Below are 15,578 nucleotides of genomic sequence, written 5' to 3' on the forward strand. Positions count from 1 at the left end.
TTCTCTTACTGATTTTATTTCTCCTTGTTATAAGCAAACTATCCAATCGGATCCCAATCTTGTGAAAGACACAGAGTTATAATGTCAAGCACTTTCAAGCACTTAAACTAAAATCCAAGTACTTTTCAGACCTTGAAAACACAACATTGAAATTCAAGCACTTTCACGGATTTCAAGCACCCATACGAACCCTGATAAAAATATTAGGACAGAACATGCCCATGGACCTCCAAGTACGAAGAGGCATCACTGAGCTCTACGACAACACAATGTATACACAAAACTGAACATCTCTGAACACTGTATGGAAGGGACCTTAAAAAGGCCAGTGATGTAGACAGTCCAGCCACCTCTGTGTAGACTGGCTGATCATGTCTGCACTTGAGGCACTGGGAGGATGTGTTCCTCCACTCCTCAATACACAGCTGACATCCCACCAGGCTCCGGCAGCAGATGGAAAACATGGGCTGAATCATTGTATCTAAAAAAAAAATAAATAAAAGATGTGTAAATGGTAAATATGCTGAAAATCAAAACTGAGATAAACACTGTTTCTTCAGAATACACACCAGAAATAATTTAGAAAGGATTACAATATATAAAAATCAGGTACTGAGGTGGACAAAATTATATTTTGTAACTTGATGCCAGTTACTGAAATGCAAAACACATTTGAATATTAAAAGTTAGAAATTTAACACACTGCAGTGTTATTACTGATGACCATGCCAATTGTAAAAGGTCAAAACATCATATGTTCCAACAAGAAATGACCATAGTCTGGTAGAACAGACTAGCTGCAGAGTAGTCATTTAAAGCAATAACTCCAAAAAAAAGTATTTATGCAAAGTCAAATTATTATACAGCCACTGTTCAAACTCTAGTACTACATTTGATTAGTTGCGTGTTATATTAAGCAATATATAAACAGATGCAAAATGAAAACAATACCTCTGCAAACCAACCTCCACCTCTGGTCTTTGTACTGGCACTAGGTCAAGGCTGGCATCCCCTATGTCATTGATTTTTTTAGTGACGTCATCAAGGCCATGAGACGCCTCGAGCAGGTCCTCCACTTGGTCCCTCAATGAGTGCTCATTTCTGCATTTGGAACATTTTGGAAATAGTTAGCAGATCAAGTAATTTCAGCCATTGCTTTCAGACAGATTTCTATATGAAGAAATTTAGCAGTGTTTGCAGATACATATTCCATAGGGAATAGAATTTTCATCATGTCAAAAAAACATTTTACATTTTTTGACATGATGGCACAGCTATGGCAAAAACACATGGCATATAATTCTTATTTCTTACTTTTTTATTCTTAAACCACCTAAAATCTTTGTTATTTAAACCAGTGGTTCCCAACCTTTTTTTCCTTGAAGCCCCCCTTGCCTGTGTCCAAGACAAGCCAGGCCCCCCCAACCCACATACACTAAAAGAATAAAGTGATTAATCACAGACATTTATTTGCAAAATAAAAACAACAGTTGTAGGTTTTTGCTCTTATTCTCCTTGTTTTACAATGCACGTAGATACATTTCTTCCTCAGAGCAGACCCCCTGCGATCTCTGGCGCCCCCTGTGGACTCCAGGTTGGGAACCACTGATCTAAACAATACCTGGTTCTTGACCTCCTTTGGCGCCTCTGCCTGAATGCAGAAATCCAAACTGCATTAATTTTTTTGGCGTTTTGCTTCCAGTAAAAAGACCCTTGATGAGACAGATGCAGAATAAAGAGACAAAAAGAGAGAATTTAACAAGACGACATTTTGTTGTACTGCCACTAATTTCAGAACATTAGCAAGAATACACACAATATTTGACACAAATGAAAAAGTATTTTACTTACCAGTTGTCCCTTCGAACTGTCCGAAAGGATGTACTCCTCGTCGTTTGCCATGGCAAACTTGACCTTCTCTAGCATGACAGGGACAGTTGCCTCAGCCTCCACAAACCTGACCACGACTACCTTTGTGGACACAATTTTTCCATCCACCAATATCTGATACGTGAACTGACCTGTAAGGCATACAGAAAGGTGAGGCAAACCAAGCTACCACCTAACAGCAAGAAGTCTAAACTAGAGGTGGGTGCAATTCATCGATGTGGCGATGCATCGCGATGCGTTACGTGACGATTTGGCATCGATTAATTAACATTGATGGTTTGCCGCAAGACCGGAACAAAAAATACGTAACCGGAACCTTAGTGCGCGCACCGCCCAGACTATTTAGTGAGTGGGAACACAACAAACGGAGATTGAATACCAGTATTGCAAAGCCCAGTGAACGCTGTGTGAACCTTTAATCAAGATCTTTAAACAGTCGATGAAAAAACTTTCACGTTTGAAAGTTCTGACAGTTTTTTTAGGGATGACTAAATAAGTTTTATAAATGTCTTTTCGAGGTTAACATGCTCACTGGAAAGCAACAACAAAGATACCCTTCTGTTTACTGCTCTCTAAGGGTCAATGTAACTGATATTGATAGTAAAAACTGTCTACCATGAAATATTTTGTCGTGAACCGTACTTCACAGAGACCCCTTTCTGAAGTCATTTCAATATAAGTGATCAGGGACGAAGCCTTACTACCTTAAACATAAATAAATATGGCATCAAATACGTCTCAGATAGAACTTAACAGATCTTATAAGAAGAGAGACCTCTGAGTTCATCTTCAATGTGACTGTGATTGTGTCTCAGTTGTGGCAGGAAATTAGCGAAGAGAATCGACAAGTTCAGGACATCATGTCAACTCTGGAAAACTTTCAGCTGGACACGACGCCTGCTAAACCCAGTAACCACGACGACTGTGAGATAAGGCCTGTGCACATGGAACCAAGGTAATGTTGGTTAATCACATACAACCTTTAATTTTGAACTTTCTCACTCTTGTTTAGTGTATATACAATTTTGATACTGTTTGAACACTGCAGTTGTAGTTCACTGTTCACCTGTGTCGTGCACAGATTGGTGATGGTGTGTTGTATGAGCAGTTTGTCTGCCAACAATAAGCCTCCTGGAGTCATATGATTGAGATCAGTGAGCTGATGTGAGCCTGTTTTGTTCCCTGCTCTGTAAACCTCACACTGCCTCTTTGGTCTTATTTTTTGTCTTATGTTTCATACAGTCTGTTTGACCTCCAGAGTTTTTCTAAGAATGCATCACTTTTTATTTTTATACCCCTAGCAAGAAGGAGAACTTGGCAGTGGCAGTTGACGAGGAGAGACTGAGACCGACATGTGTGAAAGGTGAGTTACGAAATGTACTCTAATTTAAAATGAAACTGTTTGGTAAGCCATTATACATTTATCAACTGCATGTTAAACTTCTGATTTTGTTGCTGCATCGTGTATTGTTACAGATAGCCGGTTTTTGCTTTTATTCGTAACCGAGCGGCGGCTAGCAGCAGAAATGGCTGCCGTGTGTCCAAAAGCCTTTTTCCGTGCATTGTGCAGTGACCTTTTGGAATATATGTTGTACCCGGTCTTCTTTTTATAGTATTTCAGGCTTTGAGAGCGACAGGGATGATAGCTTCGAGCTAAATGGACTAGCCGAGAGTTGGCTCACAGGCTACGTGAGGCGAGGACAAACAATGTCCGACTAGGCCTCGTACTGTTTTCAATCCCTTAACCCTCTAAAATGTGTTTTACAAAACATTAAATTACTTCTTAACTGTTTACGGTAGGTATAGGGTCTGTCAGTTTCCAGCCCAATCAGATCTTAGAACCCACCCAATCCACTAAAAACCAGCCCAAATCACGAAGTTGCCAGACACCCTTGTGTGTGTGTGGGGGGGGGAGCCGCTTCTCGCTGTTAGCGGGGGGGTAAACATTTTAGGCATACTAAAATGTTTACATTTTTGTTGACTTCAGAGGCCCATTACTCTATCATTTTAATTTTGGCATGTCGCTTTAGGCGTGTTTGCCTCAAAATGAAGCTAGGGCTGAAGAGATTAATCAATGTCACTATCTCTTTACATAAAAAAGGAATCTATTTGTGTGTCTCTGTCCCTCGCATAGGTCTGTTTAGATAACTATTTGTCCAATTTACCTCACTTCACAGGTTTATTGTGAGAGGTTTTATATCGAGAAATAACGAGAGGCACACCAGGTGAGATACGCACACCAGGTGAGATACACACACAGGTGGGGGCTTGAATGAATATGAATATATGAATACAGCCTCAGAGCCGACCGCCCCTGTTTTACGCTGTTGTGATGATGCTTGGACAGAGGAGCTAATGCATAACAGCAGCAAGGTGAGGAATATCTTCAAATTCATTCTATTAGAGTAAATGTATTACGAAACTGTGGCACATGTTTGAAATTAAATGGAATTGTCCTTTAAAAAAAACCTCTAATGTGCTATTGTGCTCCCTATGTGAACAGCCAGGCACCTGCGCAAAAGATGTTATGTTTTTTGGACCACACTAGTATTGTCTCAGGTAAAGCATTTGTGTTCTGTCGACAGATAACCTTGTTGTCCAGAGTCGGTGACAAAAACCTCAGGGATGGCATTACAAGGTTCATGAACAGGTATGTCTCTGCTGGTTTAGCACTGCATCAGTCACAAGCACCAGGAACTTCTGACAGGTGTAAAACATTACCACAGAGCACACATAGCCCTACCCACTGAAGACAAAAATAATTCCAGGTCAAATGACCAAGCCCTGAGAAAACCCAAAGACTTTACACCCAAAACAGCACCACCATCAGGATTAGCTATCACACACACACACGCACCAAAACAACTGTTGTCCATATAATTTAATTTGATGTGTCATTTGAAACACAGGTAAATCAAAGGAATTTACCAATTTAAAAATGTCAAACTACAAATACTGAAAGATTGAGAACATTTAATATTTTATAAGGTGCAGAATTTTTGTCAAGTAGACATCGGAAATATGTTGTAGTCCTTAAGTGTGGCTGGTGTCGGGGCCAGCAGAGGGAGTTTAGATTGAGTGGAACAAAAACACATTTTAATGTAAAAGTTATAGTACACAACTTCCTATATTACTGATCCAGTGATGTAAATGACAAACTCCTGGTGCTGTTTTTATTTCGTTATATGTACAGAATGCTAACGGGAATTTTGTCTTACAGGCTCATGACGAATGGAGTCATGGCGAAATACAGCATGGAGGGGGACAACGTGACAAACTGCCTTTTAAGGTGACAAAGCTGTGTCATGTGATCAAATGTAAGAGACTAAGATTGAAATAACTGAAATTACTGAATGGGCTTCATTTGCTGTGACTGTTAATGCCTACTGGCTTTATTAGGAACCATCAGATTCAGGCTACTGGGTGGCTCTAAGAAGTGGTTCTTTCATTACTCTTTCAACTCCCAAAACATTTAACATCTAAATAGGCGCTCTGTAAAAATGTTAAATTTTTTCTTATGCCCTCTCTCCAGCTGCTGTGAAGAGATGAAGCGTGAAGGCCACGGACGCAGAAATACAAAGCATTATCCAGACCCACCTGAAACATGCCCCAGCAAGGAGCGGGGACAAGGGGCAGACCCCCACTGGACTTTAATTCAATAAACATTTGTTACATTAAACATGTTCATTTTTTATTATTTTTTTATTTTATATAGTATTCAATATATAGATAACTCCATACATATATCTGTTCCTGAATGCTGTCTTTTTTACCTAAGTCCATGTACTACTTTTATTTTACAGTATGGGTGAACATCACTCGGGTATTTTTAACTTTATCACAGGTGAGTTTATTTACTATCAAAGTTTCAACCAGGTCCACCATTCCTGTGATATTTTAAGTTGGCAAAGTGAAATTTGCTGTTGTCTATTGGACTTTTTGACCTCGATGCAGTTTGAGGAATTGTTTGCTGAAATTGAGAAGTTAATTCAAATAGTTGTACATTAGAGCATTGAGAATTGCACATGTATACAGCACAAGAGCTGTGCTTGTCATAGAATTTATGGATGTGGTAATGCCAGTTATGTAGGCACAAGTTGAAAGCCTCAGTTTAGGTAAACATCCTTTTAAATGCATATGTGTATTTTGACAAAGGTTGAAATGTCGTCTATTCGACTTTGAAACAACGTAAAATGATGCCGTCTATTAGCCGTCGAAATGACGTCGTTCTCATGACCGACGTCAGAAAAACTTTCATTTCAGCACCTCTGGTCGACGTCGAATCAACCTTGTAGCGGTTTGACGCGTTAAAAGGAAATGGGGTGCCAGTCAGAGTCACGTCTGACAAATAATAATTATAACATAGAAAGAAAAGAGCTCCGTCAAACCATACAAAACAATAGAGCAAATGAAATGTCATCAATAACCAGCACTGCAAAAAACAAACAGACCACAATTCAATTCGGTTTTAAATTTGTATTATTCATTGTTGTGTCCCACAGTCTCCGAGTTCAATCCACGGACTTAGTCCGGTTTTCTCACAGTCCAAAAACAGTTCAATCCAGTTCACAACCAAAAAAGAAAGGCAACTCAAAACTCCGCTCCGGGTTTTACTGCGGATCCCCACAACACAAATCAAACCAGGAAATCAAAACCCAAAATAGCACCGTCTGTATTCACAGTTCAAACACAGGTATTATTTACAACATGTACACCGGGTACTCACGGTGGATCAGTCAGTCAGTAGTCAGTCAGTCAGTAGTCAGTCGTCAGTCGACAGTCGGGGATTCAGCGTCGGCTTAGCTCCACCGGGACCGGCAACTCCAGGAAAAACTCCGACTGGAAATATCCACTGGGTAATTCCTCCTCCTGACACAAACTCCAGAGACTCTTTGGCAACCACACCGCGGATTTTCCAGCACGATCAGATCCCGTTGTAACGCTCCATTGACCCGATGGGGCCTTCCCGGCCTACCAGCGGCTCAGAGACACACTAGTAGACTTTCACACTACGCGGGTCCTTTGCGTGGGGAATTTTCATTGGATGAAGCCAAGCTTGTGGGCGTTAACGGTAAGAAAATATGAATGAACTCTAGGACAGGTGGGCGGTGATGTCATTACGTCTGCCAGTCGCTACACTCCTCCCCCCTTAGTGGAAGCCGACCAAAGGCAAGGCTTTGTAGTTGGCTCGGAAACGTCTGTGTCAGAGGAGCTGTCCTGTTGGTAATCCTCTTGTCCCCCTGCAGATCCCTTCATCCATCCACCACTGGGAGCAGAGCATGTAGTGTCTGAAAAGCCAAGGAAGTCCTCTTCATCAGATTCCTCATTCAGGATCTCCAGAACACGCTTTCGCTCCAGCTCCTGCAGGTCTTTAGCGTTAGGGTAGCAGGGTTTCAGGCGAGAAATGTGGACAACTTTTAAATCTTGGCCAGAAGCCTCCAAAACCACTTTATAGTTGACTGGCCCAACTTGCTGCACCACCCGATATTGCCCTTGCCATTTAGGGGCCAATTTTGCTGTGAATGACTTATCCGCTTTGGAGAGATGGTGGGCTCGTACCCATACTCTATCCTGTTCCCCAAACTCTGTGTCTCGCCGATGTTTGTCATAGTTCCTTTTCTGGCGACGGCGTGCAGAGTCCATGTTTTTGGAAACAAAGGAACATAGATCCTTCAGCTGTATGATTTTGGTGTAAGCAGGTGTGCCAGGAGCAAATTCTCGAGGTTGCAGCACCACATCCAGGGGCCCTCTCAGAGAACGACTGAGATTCAGCTCTGCAGGGGAAACTCCAGTGGACTCCTGGACCGCCGAATTGATAGCAAAGCGGAACTCAGCGAGGTATTTGTCCCAATGCTTATGCTGATTTCCGACATAGGATGCAACCATGGTTTTTAAGGTACGGTTCACTCTCTCTGTGAGGTTCGTCTGGGGGTGATAGGCAGATGTTAGTTTGTGTCCCACGTTCCAGGTTCGACAGACAGTCTCAAAGACTGAGGAGACAAACTGGGATCCACGGTCCGATAGTATGAAATCGGGAAGGCCCCATCGGGTCAAGATGTCCTTAACCAGGACTTGAGATATGGTCTCTGCAGTGGCCTTTCTTAAGGGAAACAGTTCCACCCACTTGGAGTAATAGTCCACAAAAACAAGTAAGTAGACATTTTGTTTTGAGCTCCTTGGAAATGGACCCATCAAATCCATCCCAAGCATTTCCCAGGGGCGTTGGACCACAGTTTGCTGGAGTTTTCCTGACAGTTTTCTGTTTTCCGGTTTATATTTCTGGCAAACTTGGCAGTTCTGAACATGTTGTCGGACGTCCCAACTCAGCTTTGGCCAATAGACCAGGTGTTGCAATCTGCGGTGGGTTTTGTGCCTTCCAAGATGTCCAGAGAGGGGGTCTTGATGGAAATACTCCAGAAGTTGCTTCCTGAAGCTGGCAGGTATGTAAAGTTGGTATATGGTCCTGTATGGGAGTGTGACAACACGGTAGATGAGGTCCTCCATTATGCTGAATGTGGTATTTGAATTGATGACAACTTTTCCATTTTCCATAACCTTTTGATACAGAGCCTGGCACTCAGGTTCTTCCTGCTGTGCTTTCCACACAGCCTCGATGGTGATGGGAAGATCTTTTGATGGTCTCGAGGTAGCAGTCATGACAGTAGCCCAGACTGGTAAGGAAGGCTGATCTCCTACTGGGGCACGAGAGAGAGCATCTGGTACAGTGTTGTATTTACCTTTCCTGTATTCCACAGTGAAAGTGAATTCCTGAAGCCTGAGTGCCCACCTGATGAGTCGAGTGCTGGGTTTAGTTGTCTTAAACACCCATAGAAGAGAGGCATGATCCGTTACCATACCTGAAAAGGCGACCTTCCAGATAGGTCCTCCATTTCTCCAGTGCCCACACCACAGCCAAACATTCCAACTCTGTGGCAGCATAGTTTCTCTCAGCAGGGTTTAGGCTGCGGCTGGCAAAAGCAAGGACTTCCTCATTTCCTAGGTCTGATTTCTGGACCAGTACTGCTCCAAGCCCTGTCTCGCTGGCATCTGTGTAGACCACAAAAGGAGAATGGAAGTTTGGGTGACCCAGGACAGGTGGGTTTACCAGATGTTCTTTAAGTGTTTCAAAGGCAGTTTGGCATGCAGGTGACCAGAGGAACCGTGCTCCTTTTTTCTTTAAGGCATTAAGTGGCTCAGCAATCTGCGAGAAGTTGGGAACAAACCGATGGTACCACCCTGCCATGCCCAGGAACCTCTGTAAGGCCTTCAGGTTGATGGGGACTGGGAAGTTGCGCACTGCCTCCGTCTTGTCTGGATCAACATGAACTCCCGTGGCAGACACAATATGTCCCAAAAATCTCAGGGATGTCCTGCACAGTTTACTCTTTTTCATGTTCACCGAGAGTCCAGCACTTTGGAGTTTATCCAGGACAGCTTGGACATCATAAAAATGTTGCTCCCAAGACTGTGAGAAAATAATAATGTCGTCCAGATAAACGAAACAGATGACACCTTTTAATTCTCCTAGTGCCCTCTCCATTAGTCTCTGGAACGTCGCGGGGGCATTCTTCAGTCCAAACGGCATGACTTTAAATTGGAACAGACCCTGAGGGCAGATGAAGGCTGTAATTTCTCGCACCTCAGGGTCCATTTCCACCTGCCAGTACCCACTATTTAAGTCCAGTGACGAGAAAACAGCAGCACCTGAGAGACTATCCAGTATCTCCTGGATGGTAGGAATGGGGTAGGCATCTGTGACTGTGTTTTCATTTACTCTCCTGAAATCCACACAGAATCTTGGTTTGCCAACCTTCCTGGGAATCAGGACTACTGGAGAAGCCCAAGCAGAGCAAGAGGGTTCAATTACTTCATCCTTCAGCATGTCATCAATGAGTTCCTTCATCACTTTTAGCTTAGGAGGGGAGACTCGATAGGGTTTCTGCTGGATAGGAAGTGGATTGGTGAGAAAGATCTGATGTTTCAATATGTCAGTGCGTCCCATCTTTGTTGTACAAACATCCGCGTTTTTAAGTAAAAGGGTCTTTAACTGGGGTTTCCTGTGTTCCTCCAGATGAGACTCTTGGATTGCCTTCTGGAACAAGTCTGAGTCCTCCAAAGTGGTCAGTGTAGGGAACAGTGCAGTGGCCGATGGAGCTACCACTGAAAAGAAAGCAACATAGTTGCTAGTCTCCCCCTCCCCCATCAGAGAGGACTCTGCACAGAAGGCAAATCTTGTTTTTTCATTTTCCCGGAACCAGTATACTCCTCCTGACACATCAATCTGCATTCCCGTGAAGAAAACGAAGTCTAATCCTAGCAGAGCAGGAAATGCAAGTGTCTTGGAATCCAGCACCACCACAGCCAGCAGCCAGGTTTTATCCTGTAGGCTCAGTTCCATCTCACTCCACCCAAGGGGTATCCTGGGTTCCCCCTCAGCCAGATAGAGTGGATCTCCAATCCATGGGGTAAGTTTGTCCTCTGGAGCTTTGACACTGTCCCACACATGTTCATTGAGCAGTGTATATGTTGATCCTGTATCCACAACAGCTTTGCCTCTCCAGTTCCTTACAGTTAATGGCACTTTCAACTGTCGTGGTAGGGCGGTGCCACAGCTCCCTCCAGGGTAGCTGAACCTCCTTAGACCTGGCACAAAGGAATGGGAGGTAATACATGATGCTGATCTCGCTGTATCGGTTAAGACATTAACTGTATGGCGGTTATTTTCATCTGCAGAGTGGGAGGGCTGTGAATGGTGTTGCTGATTGTGGGATGAACTAGATGGCTGTGGATGTTGTTGCCGAGGGTGGGATGGATAAGATGCCTGTGCCCGGGGTTGCTGAGGGTGGGATGGATAAGATGGCTGTGGCCGGGGTTGCTGAGGGTAGGATTTCCGAGACTGATTGAAATTTGGACATGAATATGGAGCATGGCTACCCTTACATCTCCAACAGTAAACCACAGGAGGGGTATTGCTCTTCTGTGGTGTGGAATCGGGAGTCGACACATCTATTTTCTCTTTTTCCTTGTGTTTCACACCTTGTTTCTTCCATAGCTCATATTGACTTTGACTTGCTTTGTCTTTTTCCAGCTGCTGTCCCAGTCTCACCAGTTCATCCACAGTATTAACTCTACCCCTGAGCTGGCTTGCCATATGTGGATTGACATTCCTGAAGATCAGTTTGAGCACTGCAGCCTCCTGAATATCAGGTTTCCACCTTTGACATAAGGAGCGGTACATATAGGCAAAATCACGGATGCTTTCTCCTTCACCTTGTATTCTTGTCCTCATTCTTTCTGCCAGTTCATCTTCATAGTCTTCAGACAGAAAGGCAGCACGGAACTTTTTCTGAAAGTCTGACCAGGAATGTGTGTTTAAACGGGCCACATCCCACCAGTCTCTCGCCGTTCCATGTAGGACATTCCTTACTGTTGCCATCAACTCGTCTTCAGTCAGAGGATTTAAAGCCAGAAAATCTTTACATTTCTCCAGATAGATCAGGGGATCCGGTTCATCCTCAATCTTTCCAAACGATGGAAACTGCAGCTTAACAGGACATTTTACCCTCAACCGTCCCCTGCCTTCAGGAAGAACGGGAGAATCCTGAGGTGACTCTAACATACCTGCCTTTATGTCGGATCTTATTGTTGACTGCAGGCGCTGCCTCCGGGCCTCGTCCAGCTGATCATTGTTTGGGGCCTCTTGTGTATGGACAGTTTTAAGTGCAGATATGTTGAGCGTTTGCTTCATCGTCACCATTTCCTGTGACATTGAATCCATACTTTGAGACAATTTCCATACCTCATTATGCAGGTGTTCAACTGACTGCACCACTGGGGTCATAAATTCTTTGGTATCCTTTAATATCTCTGTATGATGATGTGTTAATCGCCAGTTGAGGTTTGCTGCAAATTGATTCCTCAGAAAAAGAGACTGCTTGTCCAGGGTTTGATTTAACTGTTGAAAGTGCTGCTCAAAAGCTGTAGTGACATCCTTTAATAAAGTTGTTATTGTAGCTTGGAGCTCCACCTTGTGGTTCTCTTGTGCCTCCATGAATATATGAAATTTCTCCTCCAAAGTTGCTTTTAGTGTATCCTCAGTGTCAGCTGCTTCCTCATTGATGTCAGTCCTCCATCCTGACTGACCAACAGCTCCATCCTGGGATGAGATATCAAGTGGAATGAGTGGCTGAGCTAGCTCTGATTGCCCACACAAATCCATATCCAATAAAGAATAGGTGGTGCTTTTGGTGCCACCTTGCTGAATTGGGCCATGCCCTTCTTTCACTCCTCTCCCAATATTTGGGTCCTGTGAAAGGACATCCAATCCAGGAATATCCTCCAAATTCTCCAACTGATGTCCTTCAGCCTCATCCTGTGCTGAAGCCATTTTCATGAGGTGGGGAAATCCAGAGCAGAAGAGGGTGGTAAATATATAGTTAGCTTGTTGCAAGTGCTGAGCGCAAGTCCAGGGTTTAGTGGATCCAGAAATCTGGGGTGCCACTTTTTTGTAGCGGTTTGACGCGTTAAAAGGAAATGGGGTGCCAGTCAGAGTCACGTCTGACAAATAATAATTATAACATAGAAAGAAAAGAGCTCCGTCAAACCATACAAAACAATAGAGCAAATGAAATGTCATCAATAACCAGCACTGCAAAAAACAAACAGACCACAATTCAATTCGGTTTTAAATTTGTATTATTCATTGTTGTGTCCCACAGTCTCCGAGTTCAATCCACGGACTTAGTCCGGTTTTCTCACAGTCCAAAAACAGTTCAATCCAGTTCACAACCAAAAAAGAAAGGCAACTCAAAACTCCGCTCCGGGTTTTACTGCGGATCCCCACAACACAAATCAAACCAGGAAATCAAAACCCAAAATAGCACCGTCTGTATTCACAGTTCAAACACAGGTATTATTTACAACATGTACACCGGGTACTCACGGTGGATCAGTCAGTCAGTAGTCAGTCAGTCAGTAGTCAGTCGTCAGTCGTCAGTCGACAGTCGGGGATTCAGCGTCGGCTTAGCTCCACCGGGACCGGCAACTCCAGGAAAAACTCCGACTGGAAATATCCACTGGGTAATTCCTCCTCCTGACACAAACTCCAGAGACTCTTTGGCAACCACACCGCGGATTTTCCAGCACGATCAGATGCCGTGGTAACGCTCCATTGACCACAATACCAGCGGCTCAGAGACACACTAGTAGACTTTCACACTACGCGGGTCCTTTGCGTGGGGAATTTTCATTGGATGAAGCCAAGCTTGTGGGCGTTAACGGTAAGAAAATATGAATGAACTCTAGGACAGGTGGGCGGTGATGTCATTACGTCTGCCAGTCGCTACAACCTGCCTGATCGACGTCAATTAGACGTGAAATAGACGTCACGTAGAGACGTTGAAAAGCTGTCTATATGACGTAATAATGACATAGATTGAAGTAGCCTGCTCTGTGAGCCGTCGATATGTCGTCTAAACGACGTCGAAACAACGGAAAATGATGCCGTTTATTAGACGTCGAAATTACGACGGTCATGAGAACGACGTCAGAAAAACTTTCATTTCAGCAACTCTGGTAGACGTCGAATCGACCTGCCTGACCGACGTTGATTAGACGTGAAAAAGACGTCGAAATGTTTGCTGGGGATATAGAGACTCATATAAATACTGATCAGATTTTTACAAGCTGATGTGAAGGAACTGGAGAGACTTCATAGTCATTTAGCCTCAGAACGTTTTACAGGGAAAAGAGTGATTAGTCAGCTGACTTATAAGGGCTTGTGGTTACTCTGCAATCTGCACTAGGGATGGGCGATACTGCGAATTTGGGTATCGATCCGATACCAAGTAATTACAGTGCCAGTATTGCCGATACCGATACTGATACTTTTTTTTTTTTAAATTACTGATCATTGTATGATTTTGTACTTTTGCCTTTATTGACTTGATCATGATTATGATGATAATAAAACACAGGACAAAGATTTTAGCCAATAAGATAATAATATTTAACATAATTAAACTATCTGCATGAAGCCTAAATAGGAATACTAATGTTCCTTCAACAGCTACAAAAGGGTAATTATACTCTGCCATATTCATACTTCAGGTATGAGGTAGGCTATATATCTAAATATAAGCATATATTTTTGAGTTCCAGTAAAACGATTAAGATTTATTTCAACTGTCTGAATATATGATAATAGTTTAAGCACTCTGCTAATATTACATCATTGACTACCAAGTTACACTAACAACATTGATTAATGCTGGAAATAACTTTCACTTCTAGAAATTGCTACCGGGATATTGTTGAGGTTTTTGTTGAAAGGCCTCTGACAGTGACGTCTGTCTCTGTGCCAGGGATCTGGTTCGGGTTTGGGGAGCTCCCTCCTACTCCTCCCTCCGTTTGCTTTGCAGCTCAGCATTAACTTTTGGGTGTGCTGCTTTTAAATGCGTATTCCTCTTCCTCTCCGCCATCATTTAGGGTCGCCATTCCGTCTCTGCTCTGGCAGGCAGTGCAGGAGAGGAGGGGGAGGAGAGGGGAGGGGCACAGTGAACCTGAGTGAGCGGAGTGAGAGAGGTGGAGAGGAGAAAAAAATGAAAACGGGGCACCCCTAATTACCAGTGGTTTTACTAGTAATTGAGTAATATTTCAGTACTCGCACTTGAGTACAGATTTTCAGGACTCTCTCCACCACTAGTATCCACAGCAGAACCAGAGATATCATATTTTTATTCCATGCACCAACATTACCCACAATACAAGGCAGTTTACCAGATGCAGCTTCCTCTGGAGCCACAAAAGGCTTCATTCTTCTTCACATGTGCCAAAAATAGCTCTGCCAAAGACCTGTAAAATTGGTGGACTTAACCTTCAGTGCTGATTATGTACATTTGCAGGCATCAGACAATCATTAAAAAAACTTAATTCTTAAAAAAAAACATTATTATAATTACTTACTAGAATCGTGGTGACACTGACCATTTAATTGTAACTTTCCCAGTGTGAGTCTGATAGGTGATATCTGTTACATGACATTCTTCTCTTCTCTCTTCTGCTTCCTGTCAAATAAAGGCAAAAAATATCCCTGAGAAGTAGTTTCAAAAATTTAAACTTTCATGTCAGTGAGAACAGAGAACCCTTCTGAAAATAAATTGATGTCCTTTGAATTACTTGCTTCCTCTCTAAACAGATGCTTATTTATAAATTAAATTACAAAACTAGCTATAGTCTCTGCATTTGCAGACCAAGGTCTGTGAGCATACAGGTGAAGATATTTTGCCTCCAAAACAAATTTGAGCACAAAAGGCTGCCTGTATTTGTATTTGTATTTGTGTTGAACAAGTCAAAGGTAACATGCACATCGCCTACTCTCCCTTCACTCGTATTTTAAAGACTCAAATCTGCCCAAAATTGAATTCCAAACAGAAACACTAATCCTCCCACACTTTTTTGTCACAAATCTTTTTTTTAATAAATCTATTAATTAAGTGATGAAAAGTGTTGCAGAAATGACTCTTTTAGTAGTTTAAGTCAAACTAGAAACACTTTACAAAAAAATGTGTGTTTTAAATGTTCGTTTTCTGATTTGCGTTTGTGTTTTCTGATTTGCGTTGGTGTTTTCTGATTTGCGTTTTCTGATTTGCCGTTGTGTTTTGCACTTCAGGGCCACCGTAGAAAACAAA

At 42.9% G+C, this 15,578-nt stretch overlaps 1 protein-coding gene across 5 annotated transcripts in view; it reads right to left on the bottom strand.

Annotated features, from left to right (window-relative positions):
* Nucleotides 1-15,578, bottom strand: part of ginm1 (glycoprotein integral membrane 1) — a 24,623-nt gene continuing 9,045 nt past the window's right edge. Inside the window, exons 9-14 of one of the 5 annotated variants that reach the window (XR_003982332.1) lie at nt 14,875-14,954; nt 14,668-14,742; nt 1,852-2,021; nt 1,622-1,712; nt 952-1,101; nt 1-481 (exon numbers count right to left, since the gene is read on the bottom strand). The gene's annotated coding sequence lies outside the window, so the exon portion shown is untranslated. Of the gene's footprint in view, nt 482-951; nt 1,102-1,621; nt 1,713-1,851; nt 2,022-14,607; nt 14,955-15,578 lie in introns of those variants that run through there. The other 4 variants (XR_003982331.1, XR_003982333.1, XR_003982330.1 and 1 more) reach the window with 4 other exon arrangements.

The sequence above is a fragment of the Sparus aurata genome, chromosome 22 (assembly GCF_900880675.1).
Source record: "Sparus aurata chromosome 22, fSpaAur1.1, whole genome shotgun sequence".
Taxonomy (NCBI): Eukaryota; Metazoa; Chordata; class Actinopteri; order Spariformes; family Sparidae; genus Sparus; species Sparus aurata.